The 22,378-nt window shown below is 48.2% G+C and overlaps 1 long non-coding RNA gene and 1 pseudogene across 1 annotated transcript; one reads left to right on the top strand and one right to left on the bottom strand.

The window, feature by feature from the left end:
- Positions 1 to 11,400: 11,400 nt before the first annotated feature.
- Positions 11,401 to 13,204, bottom strand: LOC132535731 (uncharacterized). Its single transcript, XR_009547452.1, has 3 exons — positions 13,174 to 13,204; positions 11,588 to 11,679; positions 11,401 to 11,462 (listed from the first exon to the last, which is right to left on the bottom strand). It is a non-coding gene; the product is annotated as an uncharacterized LOC132535731 (long non-coding RNA).
- Positions 13,205 to 13,825: 621 nt separating this feature from the next.
- On the top strand, positions 13,826 to 22,144 carry LOC103120130 (major facilitator superfamily domain-containing protein 6-like; annotated as a pseudogene).
- Positions 22,145 to 22,378: the final 234 nt, after the last annotated feature.

The following is a 22,378-nucleotide window of genomic DNA, read 5'->3' as shown; positions in this document are numbered from 1 at the left end:
GAGGTCAGGCATGGCTCACACATGGTCCCAGCCATGTGTGAAACCACAAGACCTCACCTCCTTCTCTGTCCTCAGATGCTGCTGGTTCACAAACTGGATGGCCACAATGCCTTCTCCTTATGTCCCAACATTTGTCCCCCTTTGGCTGTCACTGATATAAAGCTCATGGCCACCACATTTGGAATGAATTGAGGAAAACATTGTATGTACCCAGAACTGCAGAACTGCAGATGGCCGTGTGTGTGTGTGTGTGTGTGTGTGTGTGTGTGTGTGTTGTGTCCTTTGCATATGGCCCTACTCTGAAAGGATGGGCCCCAAGTTAGGAGTTTCCATGCAAAACTCTGGAATGTTCCAAGGATGTGCCAGACTGGACTCCATGCTGGTGTCCTTTGCTTTATAGCTGGGAGCTGCAGTACAGACAGTTTCTCTGAGCCCCAGGCCCTGGGCTTTAGAGTGCCCTTGGTGTCCTCTCATGCCTGTTTGCTCCTCACTCTCCTGTTTCTTCCTAGCTGTTACTGAGAAATGGCCATGACATCTTGCTTGCTTCCTCTTCCCCCTCACCTGCATCCCATAGTACTGGCAGGAGGTGATTTTGAGGAGCGCCCTGCCCCCCAATCCTGAGCTCCTTTCAACAGGCTGTACTTGTCTCAGGAGAGGAGAGCCCACAGATGGTATGAGGACCACACCCAGCAGATGTGGCTCAGACAAGTAGCTTTGAGGTGGTCCATGTGATCCCGCCACCTCCCAGGCTCCAGGGGAAAACAGGTCCTTTCCATGAGTGGCAAATTTCAGATACCTGGGCAAGGAAGAGGAGAGGGTCCCACATATTGTCGAGCTGCAGGAGGTAGGGCTACAGTAAACCAGTTCTGACCAGCATGCCCTGCTGGAGGACCTGTGTGTCACCCACACTGCCTCTAATTCAGGAGGTCTGGGCTGGGGTCCCCGATGGTGTCCTTTTTACTGCCCTAGAGAGATTATTGCTGCAGTAGCAAGTATCTCTATTGGAGAACCTCAGCATTAAAGGCTCTAGTGAGTCTTCACTTGCCATTTTGAGCCCTAGGCCTTTTTCTGACCCCGGGGGTAAGATAGCAGGAGAACACCCCCACACACACACAAACACACACAAATACACTCTGTAATGCCAGTTAGCCAGAAATGGCTTGTCTAAAAGAGAGCATTCTTTTCCAGGGTGGTTTGGTATTCACAAGGATTTCTGTCAGTTTCTGCTTGAAATCTTTCCGTTTCTGCGAGAGTATGGAAACATCTCCTATGACATCCATCGTGAAGATAATGAGGAAATGGAAGAGACCCCAGTTCCAGAACCTCCTAAGACTGCTCCCATGTTTCAGAAGAAGACCCGTAGGGGCCAGGTGGTGGCGCACCTGGTTGAGCACACACATTACAATGCACAAGGACCCAGGTTCGAGCTCCTGGACCCACCTGCAGGGGGAAAGCTTCACAAGTGGTGAAGCAGGGCTGCAGGTGTCTCTCTGTTTCTCACCCTCTCTATCCCTCCCCTCACTCTTGATTTCTCTTTCCAATAAATAAATAAAGATAATAAAATAATTTTTTTAAAAAAGAAGACCCTTATAGTTATCACTCAGAGCCCTGGAAAGGATGTGCTCCAACCTGCCAAGTTAAATATTGAAATGCCTGATTAGATACCACTTGCTGGGATAAACTCATGTTGCTTTATTGGACACTCTTTCTCTCTCTTCCTGCCTCTGCCTTTGTGTCCACCTCCAGCTGGAACTGAAGCTGGAGCTGGAGCTGGGTCTCCAGGGATCTCCATCTCCTACCTGTTTGCACTCACTGCTGGCTAGAGACCCACAGGGGTGGTGGGGACAGTGTCCAGGGGTGACAGGATTGGGGGAGTGTGTGAGGGAGGGTGAAGGCATCCTCCCTCAAGGTGGGGCCTCGGGGAACAACAGACCCTCCACCATCAGAATTGCACAGGAGGCCAGAGGAGTAAGCTCCACATGGCTGCTTCTCAAATTGCTAAAGGGTCTGCATGTCACACGTGTTAACCCTTGATGTATTCCTCCTCTGGACCAGCCTGGATGCACAGCTCAGGGTTCCCTATGGAGGCACCAGAGAGAAACTGTGAATTCTGCCCCCCTTGCATCCCCATCCTCCACGTGTGCACACCAGCCATCACTGTGCAAGTTCCCACAGCAGCATGTGACAGCAGTTCCTCCCAGCTCTCTCACGGAGTGACTCTGATGGTATAGTATTTATACAACTCTTTTAGCATTGTAATATGCCTCGTGCATGCCTCCTTTCTTTGCTGTATATCCTGGGAAAATATTTTTTTTACAAGTTTAGAAGGGGAGGAGGGACAGAAATGTGCTCTATTGCAGAAGTCAAACTTGCTGGCACACTTTCCGCATCCCCAGGGGAGCCATGCTTCCCAAGGAAATGACTCCCCCAGACCCTCACCATACAAAGTAGCCCCATTGCCAGAGCCCACCACAGTGAGCATGTGATAGTTGAGGCATTCCTAACATTCTAGAGACACTGGTGCTCCCTTATGCTCTGAACCCTGCTTAAACTGGATCTGGAGAAGGGAGCCAAGGCCAGAGACTGGCAGTGGGCTGTGTGTATGTCAAGGTCTGACACTCTCTGTTATCCAGCCCCCCATACCCCAGGACAAGGTGACTTCTGGCCAGGCTCTGTGTTTCAAGGGCTGCGGGTACAGTCATGGTCAGAGGGGAAGACACCAGACCCTACTGGACAGAGGCTTCTGCTCAGAAGCACATGACCATTTATGAGGCTGTAGAGGACCCTGCTGTCCTCACTCACCCAAAAGGGGACCTGGCCTCACATACAAGCAGGAACCATCTTCCACACACATAGCTATACCTTAGCACCAATCTCCAGCATGCCCGTTCTGCCTGGGGACATTTGGAATGGTGTCACCTTTCCTGCTTGGTGTGTCACAAATTTAGCCAAATGCCCTCTCTTTGGTCCCTTTAGCTGTTTAATGAACTGGCTCCTCCTTTTCCGGTGGCTGTCTGCTTCCCCCACCTGCCCTGAACTTCCTCCCAGCAGCTTTAATGATTTGGGAGGGAAGTTTAAATGAACTTTAAAGAAATTATGAAATAAAAAATAGACTGTGGCCCATCCCATATCCCCTGGCCCCCAACCCCATGAAGCTTAACATCCACCCTCATCCTCAACCAGGGATTTTACTTTGGTGCCCTACTACAAATTTAGTCAGATTCTGCTTTGAGTTTCCCTTTCTGTTCTTCTTTCTCAACTTCTGTTAATGAGTGGGATCATCCCATGCTCATCTTTGTCTTTCTGACTTAGCTCACTTAAAATAATTCCTTCTAGCTCTATCCAAGATGGGTCAGAGAAGGTGGGTTCATTGTTCTTAATAGCTGCATAGTATTCCATTGTGTATATATGCCACAGCTTTCTCAGCCACTCTTCTGTTTTTGGGCACCTGAGTTGCTTCCAGGTTTTAGCTATTACGAATTGTGCTGCTATGAATATAGGTGCACACATATCTTTTGGTTGTGTGTTATGGAGTCTTTGGGGTATATCCCCAGGACAGGAATTACTGGGTCATATGGAAAGTCCATGCTAGCCTTGAGAGAGTTCTCCAGACTGCTCTCCAGAGAGGCTGGACCAGTTTATATTCCCACCAGTTTATATTCCTCTGTCCCCACAGCCTCTCTAACATTTGCTGCTGCTGTCCTTTTTGATCTATGCCCTTCTCACAGGAGTGAGGTGGTATCTCAATGTTGTCTTTATTTGGATTTCTTTGACAATCAGTGACCTGGAACAATTTTTCTTGTGTTTGTTAGCCTTTTGGATCTCCTCTGTAGTGAATGTTCTATTTATATCCATTTTTGGATGGGGTCATTTGCTTTTTTGTTGCTAAGTTTCCTGGGCTCTTTGTATATTTTGGTTATTAGTTTCTTGTCTGATATATGGCATATGAAGATCTTCCCCCATTCTATGAGGGGTCTCTTTGTGTGATAGTTTCTTTGGCTGTGCAGAAGCTTTTCAATTTGATATAGTCCCATTGGTTTGTTTCTACTTTAGTCTTCCTTGCAATTGGGTTTGTTTCATCAAAGATGTGCTCGACGTTTAGGTGGGAAAGTGCACCCAGTCTTTTGATCATGGGAATGGTGTTTATGTACACTCCTATTAATTTGTGGTCATATAAATCACTAAGTAATATGAAAGGGGAAAAACTGATTGCCTCAAGCTTTTTAAAGAACAGACTGATTCTTTTTAATATATAGGCTGAGTCTTTGATATGTTGACTCTCTTAAAACTTAGTCCAGGGAGTCGGGCATTGGCGCAGTGGGTTAAGCACATGTGGCACAAAGCACAAGGACTGGCATAAGGATCCCTGTTCGAGCCCTCAGCTCCCCACCTGCAGGGGAGTCACTTCACAAGCAGTGAAGCAAGTCTGAAGGTGTCTGTCTTTCTCTCCCCCCCATCTGTCTTCCCCTCCTCTCTCCATTTCTCTCTGTCCTATCCAACAGTGACATCAATAACCACAACAATGTTAAACAAGGGCAACAAAAAGGAAAATAAATAAAATAAGTATTAAAAAAAAACTTAGTCCAGGGAGAACAGAAGCAACCGGTGGCATAGCTATATACAAATAATGTCAAAGGACATAAAATATGGTGATGGTGTGTATGAGACAGCAAATCCTAACAAAAGGGATTTTTTAAAGTTAACCCAATTGCCAAACAATGTGACTATTGCAATAACTACCTATTGTCTTCTTAAACCCTAAGACAACAAGAACCTCCCGCTTCCTCTATAGAACCTATATTTCCCCCAGTCTTGGAACCTCTGGGGTGGGGGTCACTCTCCTGTGGGCTTCTCTCAACTCATACCAAATGATATTGCATCCGCCAATCCCAACCTAATCAATGCAAAGAGTACCACTTCAGCATGCTTCACTTCAGACTGTGTCCAGAGATGTCAGGCATGGAATGTCAACCCTTCAGCCTCATTACTCAGGTGAGACCTTTCCTTTCATAGGATTCTCTAATTCCATTCCAGGAGGTTCACTTCCTGACAAAGTCCCAAAACCTAGATATAGACCAGGTCCCATGAGATAGAGTATATGTTCACATGTATCCATAAATTAGGGCAAAATATATACCTGAAAGCAGAAATACACAATAGTCTGTAGTGAGTCAGTTTCAAGCTCATATTGAAATAGTGTCTACTTAGACTTAGATACCCTCCTCACCTACTTCTTATTACAGTTCTCACACTCACTCCAAAGCTAACCTTATCAAAGCAAGGACTGCAAAAACTGAATAATGGCAAGAGACTGGGGCCCTAATCAGGGAATGCTTAGATTCCCAAACAGACTCGATGGGCCTAGAACGCAAATAAATCACTCTTTCCATTGTTACTAGTCATTTATATCAGGAATAACAAAATAGAACTCTTTGTAGGCCCCCATAGGACCTTGCCCTTGACTTGGATCAACAATGGTAGAGAATGTTCCCTCCTCTAAAGGGAGGATGGACAACATACTCTATGCTACACCTGAGGAAGATGGGTCCTGATATTGGGGCAGCATGGAATGTTCCTTCTCATGACCACAGAATGTGAGCTCAGATCTAGGGGGATGTAGAGGTCACACAGGCTCCTAAGCCAATTATGGGCCCCAGATCACATCAAATCGATGGGGTTTACCGTCAAAAATATGTATACCCCTTTCCCATATTAGGGAGCTACTCTCTTCCCTGATCCAGCTTTCTGGCCCTTTTTCCAGCCACGACATTATGTCCCCAGACAATAACTTGGATCCACTGGCATATCAGATTCAGGCTCAGGGGCAAAAATAAAAAGGGAAACAAATCTAGTATAGCAACAGGCCCTTTGGAATTTAACTTAAATATGCCTACTAGATATATAAAAAATGGACAATCCCCTAAATCTTCATCTACACTATTCCAGCTCTTAGGTACATGATTGGTCAGCAATTTGTTTGGCTTTGTATGTTAACTCTCTTTTCAACCACCAGGTTCCAGATGCTAGCAGGATGCCAATCAGACTTCCCTGGACCAATGTGTCCTAGAGCTCCACTTCCCCAGAGCCCTTCCCCACTAGGGAAAGAGAGCCACTCTGGGAGTATGGATCGACCTGTCAGCGCCCATGTTCAGTGGGGAAGCAATTACAGAAGCCAGACCTTCAACCTTCTGCATCCCACAATGACCTTGGATCCATACTCTTAAGAGGGTTAAAGAATAGAAAAGCTATCAGGGGAGGGGATGAGATACAGAGTTCTGGTGGTGAGGACTGTGTGAAATTGTACGCCTCTTATCCTATGGTTTTGTCAATGTTTCCTTTTTATAAATCAAAAATTAAATAATAATAATAAAATAGAAAATATTGACAATACCATAGCGTAAGAGTGGTAAAATCCCACAGTTCTTACCACCAGAGTTCCGTATCCTATCCTCTCCACTGAAACATTCCCTATTTTTTATCTCTCTCAGAGCATGGACTCAGGATCATTATGGGGTGCTGAAGGTGGGAGTTCTGGCTTCTGTAATTGCTTCTCTGCTGAACATGGGCATTGGAGGTCTATCTATACTCCCAGCCTGCTTTTATTTTCCTAGAGGGGTAGGGCTCCAGAGATCTGGGGTTCTAGTGTACATTAGTGAGATCCTCTTCCAGGGAAGTCAAGTTGGCGTTATGGTAGCTGTTAATGTTTATATTCTTTCTCCATATTTGGGGACTACTCTCTGCCATCATCCAGCTTTCTAATCCTATTCTGAACTCTAACATAATCTTCCCAGACAATACTTTTAGCTCACCTGCATATTAGTTGTCAGGCACAGGCAAAAATTAGTAAAGTCATGGACTCTCTCAGAATATACTTAAAATATACTTACTACCTTCTTCCAACATTAATACACCAAATCTCACCTGCTATAATCTTACCTCTAGGTTCCTAATTATTAAACCAACTGTTCAGCATTATATCTTAATGCTTTTCCACCACCAAGTTGCAGATACTACCATGACTCCAACCTGACTTCCCTGGGCAGATGACCTCACCACTGTGTTCTGGAACCCCACCTCCCCAGACTTCTACCCCATTAGGGAAAGACAGAGATAAGGCTGGGGGTATGGGTTGACCTGCCAGTGCCCATGTCCAGTGGAGAAGCAATTGCAGAAGACAGACCTCCCACCTTCTGCACCACATAAAGATCTTTGGCCATACTCCCACAGGGGTAAAGAATAGGGAAAGTTTCAACAGAGGGGATGGGATACGGAACTCTGGTGATGGGATTTGAATGGAATTTTACCCCTCTTATCCCACGATCTTGTCAATCATTACTAAATACTGATTTTTTTTTTTTAATGAAAGAGAAGAGTTTATGCTCTAAAAACCATTGGTGGCAGAGGGATGAAGACATGAAGTGGTTTAACTCCCTCCAGCAGCCCTACTTTAACCATAGAGGAGGGTGGGGAGGTGGTATACATGCCAAAATTCACTAGGCATGAGGAAGGTTTTAGGATGGAGGTGGCTGTACAGAGGACTGAGGAGAGAAGATGGGGACCAGTAAGGCTGCAGAAGACCCCACAGCAGCCTAGGACCCCCTAACCTCTGCCCTCAGGACACCTGCCAGCACCCTAAGCCTCAGGGGCTTCCTTCCTCTGTGATTCTGGATGGAGAGAGTGTGTGTGTGGTGGGGGGAGGGCTGTGGGAGGCAGCTGATGCACTCAGCACCTGGGATCCCTGCCCAGAGCTGGGTGGAGATTCCTGATGTTCTCTGCCACAAGCCTCCACTCTGCCCTTAGGGAACTGAGCTCTTCATGAAACATGAGGGAAGCTGCATGTGATTGGAAGCTGATGGAGATACCTGCTGTGCTTGTTCCCTCCCAGAGGGATTTTTATTAATTTTGTAGGTGGGGGGCTTGGTGGAGCAGGGACAACTACCTAGAGCTCAGGAGGCCTCTCCTAGCAGCCCCACCCCTCTGCAGGTTTGCTTACAGACTCACCTCTGTCTCCATGCATTTCATCCTTGTGAGACCCAGCCTGAGTGTACAGATGGCCAAATGGCCACTGAGGTCACCTGAGCACATGGTCCTTGCACTGTGGCCCTTTTGCTCCTCCAGGCATGGTGGGGACGATCTGCACAGTGGATTCTGAATTGCACCTCAAAGATTAAGAGGCTGCCTCTCAGTAAACTTTTAACTGAAGGGAGGGAAACCACGCCTTCAAGAGGGTAGGCCCCCCAGGGAAGAAAACAGCTGCCATGCCTGCCCGATATCTTCAAATTCTTCAGGATCCATTAAACATTTCCAGAGCCCAGGGTGTACTCACCCTGAGAAACACTTTGTAGTATCAGTCCCCTGCTACCCATCAGACCAAATGAAATCACTCATTCCTGTGACCCAGTCTGCCCTGACCCAGGACACTCACGCCCAACTCGTCTCACCCAGAGAGACCCAGACACTATTTCCCCTTTATTTGTTCTATAGATCTTAGGGGACATCTCACTCTGAAAGGCTTCCTCCTCAGCCTAGAGTCTCCCCTAGGAAAACAGGACCACCAGAGAGTAGAGACTCACTGAGTGGGAATTAACCCACCAGTGGCCAGACGTTTAGGTCAGTGGAATGAAATTATTCTTTTTATAATATCTTAATTATATGTATACAAGATAGATAAAGAGAAGGATGGGTAAGAAAGAAGAGACCTGTAGTTCTTCACTTCTTTGAAGCTTCCCCCCTGCCGGTGGGGACCAGGGTTTTGAACCCATGTCTTTGAATGCATGGTAACCTGTGCATTTAGTGAGGTGTGCAGCCCCAGAAACAAAATTATTCTTGACTAATACAAATATAACCAGGCATGGGTATTTTTTAATTTTTTCTGAAACTCTGATTCTGAGGGTTGGGGTGCATCCTGCTCAGCCAGGAAGCTCGATTAGTAGCACAGGGCCACCAGAGAGCAGAGACTCAGTGAGTGGTGAGAAACCAGCAGTCTTAGTCCCTAGAATGAAGTATTCATTTTCAAGTATTTTAATTATTTCTATCCTGGAGGCAGAAAAAGAGAAATACCTGCAGTAGTACCATACAGATGGAGACCAGGGACTTGACTCCATGTCACTGAGCCTGGCATAGTGTGTGCTCAACCAGGTGCACCACCACTAGCCCCTGGAATGAAAGTATCCTTGAAAAATACAAAAATATCCAGACACAGGTATTTTTTATTTTTTCTGAAACACAAGAAACCAACAAGGGCTGAATTCCCTGCTTTATCTTACATCTCCATTTGTTGACTGTATTTACAGCAACGTTCTTCCACATTATTAAGCAATTTCCCTTCCAGTGTCAACAATTCAGCTCTGAATCACAAATCAACATGTTGGCTTTTACAAATATGTAAACATTTTACAATATGCGTTACAAAACAGCAAACATCTTCCTCTTGAACTCAGTAAATGTAACTGTGTAATCATGGTTAACACACACACACACACACACACACACACACACACACAGGACTGCATGTAAAGAACCCAAAAGAGGAACATCTGAAAACTAGAGGAAAGCCAGCTCCCAGGGACACAATACCCAGACACTGTGACTTCATTGGTGGCCCTATGGTAGCTGTTCTGGGCTGGGTCTGCATGCTGGCTGGAAGCCTATTCCTCCTCGCCCCATAACTCTTAACATAATTATAAGAAGAAAGTGGGCTCAGTGCTGTTTACCTTGAGCCATATGACTTTGCAGACTTCATGGTGGGCACAGGGGCCCCAATGGAAGTAGTAGCACTCAGGCCAAGTGCCTGCCACAGGCTGGTACACCCCATACTCTTCGAACACCCACTCCTGAGTGAGGAGCTCCCAGGGGTCACCAAAGAGGAAGTGATCCCCCCAGGCATAGATGCCCATCATCACCAGTGCTTCCCAGACAGCCTCCTCGGGGGCGCAGTCGCCATGCAGGAGGATGAGCCCGAGGACCATGAGCAGCAGCCCAGCCTTGGGCACACTCTGCTCGGGCCCCAGCAGGCCATCGTAGCTGAGCCCCAGGGCGATGGCCAGGTCATAGCTCTGGGCCTGGGGGTCGGCCTCCCGCACCTCAATGCCAAAGACCACCTGCATGCACTCACAGGCTTTGGCAAAGACAGCGGGGAAGAGCTGCTGCTGCCCAGGGAAGACCCTGCTCAGTATCTTGGACTTGGCGATGGGCACCCTGGAGCTGTACTTCTTGGGCACGAAGGCCACCATGGCTGAGACCTGCCTGCTGGGCGCCTCCCTAAGGGAGGCCTGGGCTGCTGCATCCTTCTGTAGGGCCGCCGCCCCCTCCCCTGGGCCACCAGGGCTGGGCTCTGCCCCCTGGGCTGACACACTGCCCTCCATGGCCCTGGGGGGGACACCACTCTCCCCATGTTCCCCTGGGCTGCATGGGCTGGGCTCTGTACACTGGGCTGACCCAGTGCCCTCCATGGGGCTGAGGAGACCCCAGCTTGCCCCACACTCCCCTGGGTTGCATACGCTTGACGCTGCCCCCTGGACTGACCTGGCATCCTCTGTGGCCTCTGGGGAGACCCCACATGCCCTCGGCCCCCCTGGCTTGCCTGAGCAGGGCTCTGCAGGCTGGGCTGACAAGGCAGCCTCCACGGAATCTGGGGGGACACCATCTGGCCCCTGCTCCCCTGGGCTACCAGGTCTGGACTGGACTCTCTGGACCGACTTGGCGACTGCCATGGCCCTGGGGGTGACACCACATGGCCCCTGCTTCCCTGGGTTTCCAGGCCTGAGCTCTGCACACTGGATTGACCAGGCAGCCTCCACACCCTCTGAGGGGACCCCATCTGCCCCCTGATCCCCTGAACTACCAGAGCTGGGCTCTGCACTGTGGTCTGAACCGGCATTCTCCATGGCCTTTGGGAGGACCCCATGCGGCCCCTGCTCCCCCGGCCTGCCACAACTGGGTTCTGCACGCTGGACTGCTCCGGCACCCTCCACGGGCTTGGGGGGGACTGCACACGGCCCCTTCTCCTCTGGGTTGCCAGGGCTGGATTCTGCACCCCTGACTGACACAGAATCCTCCAAGGCCCCAGGGATGATGCTGCCCGTCCCCTGCTTGGGGGCCTTGGGTACCACGACAGCGTGTGGGGGAAAGGAGTAGGAAGAGATGTGCTTGGAGCTGTGCTTGATCCCCTGCTGCTCGTCCCAGGGTGGCTGACACCCCTGCGGGACCCAGACCTCCCGGTGCCTCTCATAGTGTTCCTCTAGCTTGCAGAGCACGCACTGGTGGCACCAGGGCATCAGGGAAGGGCCATGAAGCACAGTTCTCGTGCAGCACACTGATGGCACCTGGGACCTGGAGAGAGAGGAAGTGTGAGCAACTATGTTTACAGCCCACTCAGGATGCTCCTGACAGAGGGGACTCACCGTTCTCTTTCTGGGTGCTGGAACACTCCACAGGCTCAGTTCTCCAGGGCAGATGTCCCCCTAAGAGCCAGAAGAGGGAAGGGACAGGGCTGCTTAGGACCTCATAGAGGGATGGGGTGCTAGGGGTCAAGGGTCCCACTTTTCATCTGTGTGGGGAGCCCTGGGCACAGTTGGGAGCCCCTCACCTGACTCTCTGGACGTGTCCTGGGCCTCCTCTGCGTTGTTACCTGAGGGGGAGTCTCAGGTAACACCTGTCAACTCCCAGTTCCTGGAGCCCCTGTGAGGAGAAAGGACAGTTCCTGAGTCCCTGTCCTGACAGGAAGGGTGGGAAGAATTCCTGTGGTTCCCTCTGTCCCAGGTTAAGGATCCCCTGGGCTGGCCAGGGCAGGGGAGGCTTCAGGAGGAATGTGTCCTGGGGCTTATCTCCTGTGGGTACCCCATGTCATAAGCCAGCCCTTCTATTGTTTAACACCCTCTGAAAGCCAGTCCCCCCCCAACAGCCCGATACCCCCTGAAAAGCCAACAACCTATGGTCTGACACCCCCTCAGAGCAGCCCTCATCCAAAGTGCCTTCCATCCTGCCAGCTCTGTTTCCCTGGCAGAGCAAGGGACATCCCAGTGGTCTCTGCTCCCTGGGTGGGGGAGGGCTGTAAGCTTTTTTTCTTTATTATTATTATTTTTATTTATTTATTTATTCCCTTTTGTTGTTTGTCCTTGTTTTATTGCCATAGTTAGTATTGACGCCATCGTTGTTGGATAGCACAGAGAGAAATGGGGAGAGGAGGGGAAGACGAAGAGGTGAATTGAAAGATAAGACACCTGCAGGCCTGCTTCACCACCTGTCAAGCGACTTCCTCACAGGCGGGGAGCCGGGGGATAGAACCGGGATCCTTCTGCTGGCCTTTGTGCTTTGCGCCACGTGCGCATAACCCGCAGCGCCACCGCCCGACATCTGGGCTGTTAGATCTTCGGGTCTGAACTGCGCCCCTTCCGGCGCCCCACCACACCACTCCTGCTCCTCAGTCCCGTCTCCCAGCAGGCGTGCCTTAACGCCCCTCCTCCAGGCCCGCCGCCGCCATGTTCTAAGGCTTTTGAAGTGGCCTCTCGATGAGCCCCTCACGCCAACTAGGAGCTGTGCCCTCCCCCTCCTAACTGCAGACCCCGCTCCTCCTCCAAGCCCGCCATCTTAGATGCCATGAAAAGGGAGGGACGCCGCGGGGGGGGGGGGGCAGGACTGAGAGCACCAGTGGTCTTTGAGGGACTCCTCACTTTGGGGGTTCAGGTCCCCTCCTCCCTTGGGGACCTCACGGTGACTCCCACGGGACCCAGCCCCCCCCCGTGGGCCCGCGGCCTCTGAGAGACCCCTCAGTTTGGGGGTGCGGGTCCCAGAGAGCACCCCTCGACTCCGGGAACCCGGGCGGCCCCTGCCCACCCCGCGGCCTTCAGCCCGCCCCTGACCCCCGAGATCTGAGAGAGGGAAGCCGAGGGGCGCCGCACCCGGACAATCCCGCAGGGATCCTCAGAGGTTTCGGGGGATGCCGGGCGGCTCCTCAGGCCGTTCTGGCATCTGGACCCCGACTCCGGGAAGGCGCCCCACCTCTCACACCACCCCGCGGACCTCAGCCTGCCTCTGACCCCGAGTTCTGAGGCGTGTGCCCCAACACCCCTAGCAGGCACCGTGGTGTCCCCGGAATCTGTGAGGGGCCCTGGGTGGAGTGTTGGGGTCCTGGGGAGCAGTCTGGGGACCCCTGAGTGGTTACGGGGTGCTCACCCTCGTCAGGCAGGAGCGCGTCCTTCCTGCCTCGGCCGCCGCTGGAGACTACACGAGGCCCACCGAGCGCCGCCTTTATAGACTAGGTGGGCTGGGGACCCGGATGTGCCAGGCCACGCGCCCGCCCTCCCAGCTCTCGCGGGGCTGGCGGGGTCCCTCTGTGCTCCCGCCAGTTGGCATGCTGCCCCCGCCCAGCTCCCAGCGACACTTGCGCCCTATGAACCTGCTCTGACCACACCCCCATATCCCTGGGAGTGGGGGAGGAAATGAAGGACGCATAACCCATATAAGTACTGTGTGATAACCAATTGCAGCACTGGAACTCAAACACCGCATAACCCCGGGCGTGTTCACATTGGGCATCTCTGGGGAACCACTGCTCACCTCCGGGGTGCTTACCTTGGTCCTGCAGGACTGGGTTCCCCCTCTAGCCAAACTGAGACCCCCCCATGCCAGGCTCCCCAGCCCCTCTTTAAGACCCAAATGTGGACTCAGCGCCCCAGGGTGTCAGCCTGTGGGGCGCCTCCCGGGTCTGTCGTGTTCTAGGGTGCAGGTCATGTGTCTGCCTTGAGAGTAGTCCCTCTGAACCCATAAGGCAAAACAAGTCCTCCTCCATCTGAGCCTGCCCCCACGGACCCGGTTGTGACCCCTGATGTCCCTGATGTCCCTGATAGGAGGAGCAGGCGTGTACTTCATCTCCCTGTCCAGAGTGCCTCAGACTGGTGTCAGGGCACAGGTGGGCTCACGCTGCATTCCCTCTCTTTGTATGGGGGTCCTTCACTGCTGTCTCACGAAAGTCTCCTCAAGGTTTCTTGAAGAGAGGCTCAGATAAAGGGGCTGTGTCCTCCATGTGTGGGGGAGGGCAGGGACACCCCCTATGTGTCTTTAGCAGTCAGATGTGTTTGCTTCTGTTGTGTGTGTTGAGAGTCTGTGTCAGTGATGATCAACACCCGGGCACAGCCAGGACACCTCCTGCCTGCAGGCCACCCTCTCGAATGCTTCTGCTCTCAGCCCTGCAGTCCAGGTCCCTAGTCCTCCTTGGCTTTGCTCTTTTCCTTGCTTCTCCCATGCCAAGGGTGAATGCATTCATTATTTTCGTTTCCTGGATGTCCCATCCGTATTTCTCTTTTTTAAAATTTTTGATATTTATTTATTTATTTTCCCTTTTGCTGCCCTTGTTTTTCTTTTTGTTGTTGCTGTAGTTATTGTTGTTATTTGTGTCGTTGTTGTTGGATAGGACGGAGGGAAATGGAGAGAGGAAGGGAAGACAGAGAGGGGGAGAGAAAGACAGACACCTGCAGACCTGCTTCACTGCCTGTGAAGCCACTCCCCTGCAGGTGGGGAGCCGGGGGCTCGAACTGGGATCCTTACGCCAGTCCTTGCATTTTGCAGCCATGTGCGCTTAACCTCCTGCGCTACCGCCTCCCCCATCTACATTTCTTTGCGGTCTGGCTTGGTGGCAATAAACTTCACTTAGTGGCAGTAAACTCCTTTTTTTACATCTTTGGGTTATGAAAGTGAAGGGAGAGCAAAAAAGAACTACTGATCTGCCACGATCTTGGCCAGATGTTTGTCTTCCTGTATCCTGAGGCCATGCTTTGCATCAGCTGCCATCTTGTCCTGATGGTCTTCAGGTTGCACAAGTGCATGATGACAGGGACCCATAATTGTAGTCTCACAGCAGGAGCGTCACTGCCCCAAATCCCTCTGTGCTTTGTATGTACCTTCCTCCCTCACAGTCTTCGGGAAACACTGAGATTTTTGCTGTCTGCATACTTTACCCTCTACTGGAAATCATGTGGCAGAAGTCAAAAACCATGTAGCCTTTCGCATGGGCATTTCTCTAGGTTGTGTGCAATTCAGGGACTAACAAACATTTTCATCACTTGATAGTATATTTCCCTATATTCCTCAGCTCCTTTTAACTACTGAATAATTCTCCATGACTTGGGTGAACCATGGTTTATTCATTCACTTATCTTTTATTTTTAATAATTAATTGATTTATCTTTGGCTAGAACAGCAAGAAATTGAGAGTTAAATATAGAGATACAAGAAAGAGATAGGGAAGAGACACCTGCAATACTGCTTCACTCCTTGTGAAGCTGCAAGATCTGTAGGGGTGTACTGGGGGCTTGAACTCAGGTCTTTACATACGATAATTTGTTCTGTACTGGGCCTTCACTATCTATCACCCTCAAATTTATGATTCTTATTAATGCTTTGAGTTTTGTTTTTCTTTAATTTTTTTATTATTTTTTTTATTTAAGAAAGGATTAATTAACAAAACCATAGGGTAGGAGGGGTACAACTCCACACAATTCCCACCACCCAATCTCCATATCCCACCCCCTCCCCCGATAGCTTTCCCACTCTCTATCCCTCTGGGAGCATGGACCCAGGGTCATTGTGGGTTGCAGAAGGTAGAAGGTCTGGCTTCTGTAATTGCTTCCCCGCTGAACATGGGCGTTGACTGGTCGGTCCATACTCCCAGCCTGTCTCTCTCTCTCCCTAGTAGGGTGGGTCTCTGGGGAAGCTGAGCTCCAGGACACATTGGTGGGGTCTTCAATCCAGGGAAGTCTGGCCGGCATCCTGATGACACCTGGAACCTGGTGACTGAAAAGAGAGTTAACATACAAAGCCAAACAAATTGTTGAGCAATCATGGACCCAAAGCTTGGAAAAGTGGAGAGGAAGTATTAGGGAGGTACTCACTGCAAACTCTAGTGTACTTCTGCTTTCTTACTTTGGTGCCATACTCCAAACTCAGTCAATTTCTGCTTTGCGTTTCTACTTCTTTTTTTTTTTTTTTACATGCATAACATTCCCCAGATTCCCATTTAACAATACAACCCCCACTATTTCATTCATCATTTTTCATGGATCTGTATTCTTCCCACCCACCCACCCACCCCAGAGTCTTTTACTTTGGTGTAATACTCCAATTCCATTTCAGGTTCGACTTGTGTTTTCTTTTCTAATCTTGTTTTTTTAATTTTTTAATTTATTATGAATAGTAAGTTGTGAGATTGTAAAATTACAGGGTATTGTTTCATACCACACCCACCATAAAATTCTGTTTCCCTCCCTTACACACTCCAACAATAAACATCATAATTCTTGGAAAAATCATAGAAGTAATGTATTTTTTTATTTAATTCATATCAGTTCTCTGTGTTCTACATATGAGTGGAACCATCTGTTGGTTGTCTTTCATCTCCTTACTTACTTTGCTGAGCATAATCACCTCTAGTTTCATCCATTTCGTCCCAAAGGACACAATGACATCTTTTTAGAGTAGTAGTCCATGGGATATTTACCCCATAACTTCTTTTTTCCAGTTAAGATATGCTTTTTTAGTAATTTAATAGTGAGTTATAAATTATAAGATAATAGGCATGTAATTTCCACAACCAGATTTTGTGTCCCCATCATCCAGTGGAAATTGCAGTAGTTTTTCCAAGGTCACAAGTATGGTTAGACAATATATCTAAATCAATCATTCAGGCTATCCATCTGCGTTTTTCCCATTTTTATTCACTTCTCCAGTCCTTTCTTTACTTCCTTACCAAGTCATACCTATGCCTACTACTATTTCTGAGTATCCTTCCATTTTACTCATGTCTCTCATAGATGTGAAACAGTACCAGGCTTCTTCTGGTGTTTTCCAGATTATCTTCCCTTTCAGTGATGGGACAAAAACAAAGATTCCAGGTGACAAACATTTCAGGTCCTGATAGAATGGGGTTCAGAGCTCTATGTTCATCTTTCCATAACATGTTCCCTCTCTGGGAGTATGGACCAAAATTCTTTTGGGGGTGCAAATAGAAGGAGTTCTGGCTTCTGTAATTGCTTTTCCACTGGACACAAACACTGACAGGTCAGTCCATACCCCAAGCCTGTTTCTATCTCTCCCTAGTAGGGTAGGGCTCTGGAGAGGGGAGGTCCATGACACATTGATGAGGTCATCTGCCTAGGGAATTCAGGATAGAATCATAGTAGTAACTCCTTCACTCAGAATAATCTTCTCCAGTTCTATCCATTTTATTCCAAAGGACACAACATCATCTTTTTATTGCTGAGTAATATTGTGAATAATGCCACTATGAACCTGAGGAGTGCATATATCACTTCAGATCAGTGCTAATAAGGAATATCTCAGCAGCAAAGGCACAGAAAGTATTCATAAACATGAGTTGCTTTCTGTGTGACAGGTGACATATATAAAGCCAGTAACAGTGTCCACAGAGATAGGAATAAATTTTAACTTAGCACACTGAGGGATGTGTGAAACATCCATTTTTCATTAAAAAGTCTACTGAGTAACATCAGGATCCTGGTTTGAGCCCCTGCCTCCCCACCTGCAAGGGGGTCGCTTCACAGGCAATGAAGCAGGTCTGCAGGTGTCTATCTTTCTCTCCTCCTCTCTGTCTTCACCTCCTCTCTCCACTTCTCTCTGTCCTATCCAGCGATGACAACAATAATAACTACAACCATAAAAAAAACCCACAAAGGCAACAAAAGGGAATAAATAAATAAATAAATAAGTCTACCGAGAGAAGCACCCATGGGGGAGGAGGGGTCATGCCATTCTAGGCATAAAGGAACAATGGCTCACGTTATACCAGGGAAATATCCAACCATTTAACTAGAGCTTAGCACTTTGGTGAAAGAAGGACTAAGAATTAATAGCTGGTCAGTATGCACCATCATCCTAGCAGGATCATTGATGGTCTTTGTGAATAGGGTATAGGGGTTATACTGTGCAGCTCAGGTGCAGTAGGGCAAATGACAAATTTTAATTTGTCCTGCATAGTCAATACCAGTAATTCTAGAATGTGCTTGAACACTAGCGAGGTTAACTAAAGCACAGTGGCAAAACATCAGTAAAAACTTTGGGGAGAGGACCCCAAATACTGGGAGATACAGTTATTGTTGTGTAACATAATTGGCTGGAGATGGTGTCAGCCTGATGGAACTTGCAAGTGGCTGGAAGTCTGGCCATCTTTGCCTGAGTGCGAGCTATGACTGGATGCTGGGGGAAGAGGTGGTGCCAGGGAGCAGCTGGCACAGTTTTCAAGATTCAGGATGGAGATAAGGCGCGGAGGATGGCTCTTTTCCAGGAGTTGAACACACATGAATTTTAACCTTGCTAGTTACCTTTCTCATGATCTGGCCGACTTTTACCCCTGATTTCCCAGTGCTTTCAGTGGGACACTGTGACCCCAGCTAAGGCTTCCCGGGACGCTTCAGACTGTAGCAATGAACACGGGGGCTGAGCTTCTGGTAACTGACTCATGTACTTTTTGGGCCTAGCATGTTCTCAACCCCAGCTGATAATTGCTTATTTTTTATTTAATTATTTATTTAAGAAAGGAGACATTAACAAAACTGTAGCATAGGAGGGGTACAACTCCACACAATTCCCACCACCAGATCTCTATATCCCATCCCCTCCCCTGATAGCTTTCCCATTCTCTATCCCTCTGGGAGCATGGACCCAAGGTCGTTATGGGTTGCGGAAGGTGGAAGGTTTGGCTTCTGTAATGGCTTCCCCACTGAACATGGACATTGACTGATCGATCCATACTCTCAGTCTGCCTCTCTCTTTCCATAATAAGGTGGGTCTCTGGGGAAGCAGAGCTCGAGACACATTGGTGGGGTCATCAGTCCAGGGAAGTCTATTTGGCATCCTGCTGGCCTCTGGAACCTGGTGGAGTTTCTAGCAGTTGTTGTCGGAGCTCACACCAGCATCTGCTTCCAAGTCATCGTCATCTTGGCTCTGACCCCCCATAATTGCTTATTTTGCAGCAACTAGATATTTGCCCTTTACCTCTGTCTCACCCTAATAAAGCCCTGAATTGTTTAAACCCACTCCCAGCCACCCCCGCTGTCAGTTCCTTATGTGTCATGCAGCAGCAAAAGTCCTTTTATTTTAGTTACAACACTGTTCTTTTTTCTTTTTGTTGAGCTGTATCAGTTCTTTATAGATGTATGAGATCAACTGATTATCTAAAGTGTAGTGTGCAAATATCTTCTCTCATTTTGAGTTAATTTTGGTGCATGGTGTTAAGTGATGGTCTAGTTTCATTTTTCTACGTATGGCTGTCCAGTACATTCAGCACCATTTGTTGAAGAGACCTTTTTCCCATTGGACAGTTTTGGCCCCTTTATCATACATTATGTGTCTTTATATGTCTGAGTTTATTTCTGGGTTCTCTGTCCTGTTCCATTGTTCCAGATGTCCATTTTTGTTCCAGTACTACATTGGTTTAATTACTACTGCTTATTAGTATACACTGGTCTGTAACTGTGATGACTCCATTTTTCTTCTTTTTCCTCAGGAATGCTTTTGCTGTTTGTGTATTTTTAAAGTTTTTATTAGTGATTAATAATGACTTACAACAGTTTAAGGTAACAGTTCCACAGAGTTCCCACTACCAGAGTTCCATGACACACCTCCTTCATTGTAAGTCTCTTATTCTTTATCTCTCTCTGTGAGTATGGACCAAAATTCTTTATGGGGTGCAAAAGGCGTATTTTTATAGTTACACAAGAATTTTTGGATATGTTGTTAAATTTCCTTGAAACAATCCTTTTTGTTTTGAGGAGAGTCTGTGTGTCTGTAGTTACTCCATTGCCTCAACTCCTCAAAATCCCCTTAAGGTCTTTTGCCAGTAGTCTGTTGATGGTCATTCAGGCTGCTTCTACTCTTTGACTATTGCAAATAATGCAGCTACAAAAGCTGGACAAGGTCAAGAGACCGGCACACTTTAATGATGGCCCTTTTGGTCATTACCAGGCCACCCCATCATCTGTGGCCCTATTCAGGAAATCCTGGGATTCCCATATAGATATGATGAGCCTAGTGTCCGGTTGCATCACGGGGAAGAGAGAAGAGACCAGGAACTCGTGGCGGAGTGGGAACACAAATCTTTACTCACGTGGACTTCCCAGAATTGGGTGTGAGCACAGCAGTTCAGGCCACACAGAGCTAGCAAAATGTCCGCTTCCCACTATGCCCACCAGCCCTTGTCCGAGTCTGGTCACAGAAGAGAAAAAAAGAGAGAAGAGAGCAAAAGCAGAAACAGGAGAGGCTTTTATGGGAGAATTCCAGAAGTGGCAAGTCGGGATGGGATTGGCTAGGAAAGGGGGTTGAGAGAGGCAAAAGGCATGTTGGGAAGGTGGAAGCATCCTTAGCAGCTGTTGCAATGATTTTAACTGAATTAGCAATACACTGAGAGGATAACGTGGTGGAGATGTGTAAATAATACTTGCATTGAAATATAGTGGTTTGTGGGCCCTGTTTGACACATCTGCACAGTTTCCCAACACCTAGACCTCTTAACAGATCCCTCTCTCTACTACCACTGGTCATATCCAGGAACAACATCATAAACCCTCTTGTGGCTCTCTACAGGACCTTGCCCTCAATGTAGAACAGCAATGATAGGGACCACCCACTCTCTGAAGTGAGGCTGGGTCAACATACTTTGCCACTTGAGGAAGATGGGTCCTGAAATGAGTGCAGACTAGAATGTTCCTAGTTATGGCCATGGAATGTGAGCTCAGTCTGACAAGGATGCAGAGGTTACAGAGGTCCCTGTGCTAAATATGAATAGACATGGGCCCTAGGTCAGAACTGTGGGGTTTACATATAATGGTATTTGTATGCTTTTCCCATATTTGGGAGCTACTCTCTGCCCTTACCCAGCTTTCTAGACCTATCCTCAACTCTGACATGATCTTCCCAGACAATACTCCTAGCCCACCTACATATTAGCTATTGAACTCAGTGAAAAATTAGTAAAAAATAAAACTCAGTGAAAAATCATGGGCCCCTTGGAATATATCTAAAATAGACTTCATAGCTCCTTCCAACATGAAGACTGCAAATTTAATCAACTATATTTTTACCTTTAGGTCACTTATTGTTAAACAGACTGTTCTGCTTAATGCTTTTCAGCCACCAGGTTGCAGATGCTATCATGAACTAACCTGACCTCCCTGGTTAGAGGAACTCAGTAGGTACCCTGGAACCCCACCCCCAGAGCCCTACCCCACCAGGGAAATATAAAAACAGGCTGGGAGTATGAATCTACATACCAATGCCCATGCCCAGCAGAGAAGCAATTACAGAAGCCAGACCTCCCACATTCTGGATCCCATTAAGATCTTTGGTCCATACTCCCAGAGGGATAAAGAATAGGGAATCTTCCAATGGAGGGGAGGGGATATGGAACTCTGGTGGTTGGACTTGTGTGGAATTTTACCCCTCTTATCCCAAAATCTTGTCAATCATTATTAAATCACTAATAAAAATTATTGAGGGTTCTGTGTGCTTTTAGGAAGGAGGCTTAGTAATTAATCTGTTTGGGCATCAAAGAGTGACACACATAGCCATCTGGGTGGCCTGCATCTCTTACTTCAGTGCAGCTGTGGCCCCTGAGCTGAAGATGTCCACCCAGGGCATTCTGCAGGGCCTTCACCTACAGCAAGCCCATGAGTTCTGAATTCTGGCTTAAATTCTACAACATCTTGGGGAGAGGCTGCAGTGCCATGATCAGAGGCATATTAGTCAATTATTTGGGGGCTGCTGCCACCTTCCAAGAAATTAACATGGCCTGCCTGGTGTTACTCCTGCTCTTTTCCCTAATCCAGTGACTGGCAGTACAAGATGAGGAAGAAGAAAAGACAATGCTGACAGAGAGGATTCCTGTTCCTTCAAGTCCCATCCCAAATGGCAGCCATCGATTTGGTATAGAAACAGACAGTAGACGTCATGTCATGCATTAAGCCCAGACTTCCACCCAAGAAAACCAAGCAGCAGGAAGAAAAGGAGGATATGAACAAGCCATCCTGGGAGGGTCAGCTCCTCACTTTTGGGAACCTTCATCTATGCACTCTATCAAATTAAAGAGATGATGCAGTTAACCAAAGACAGCCATAATTTGGAGATCCAGATGTTATAGGTTGTTGTATGCTTTACATTGGGTTGTTCTAGCTCTCCCCCTGCCAAGAAAATTGGTTCAGTCCTGCTGGTTTCGTGGGCTCACTTGTCCCCACCCCAAGGAACCCCGAGAGAGTTCCAGAGTTCCAGAGTTCGAGAGTGCTTGGCGCCGCCGCGGGGGAAAGAGGCAACAGAGTTCTGTTTGGTGATTAGTTTGGGTTAGTTTATTAATTGTTGTTCCTGAATAAAGAAATAC

Source organism: Erinaceus europaeus, chromosome X, assembly GCF_950295315.1.
Source record: "Erinaceus europaeus chromosome X, mEriEur2.1, whole genome shotgun sequence".
NCBI classification, from domain to species: Eukaryota; Metazoa; Chordata; class Mammalia; order Eulipotyphla; family Erinaceidae; genus Erinaceus; species Erinaceus europaeus.
This window is presented reverse-complemented; position numbering and strand designations above follow the sequence as displayed.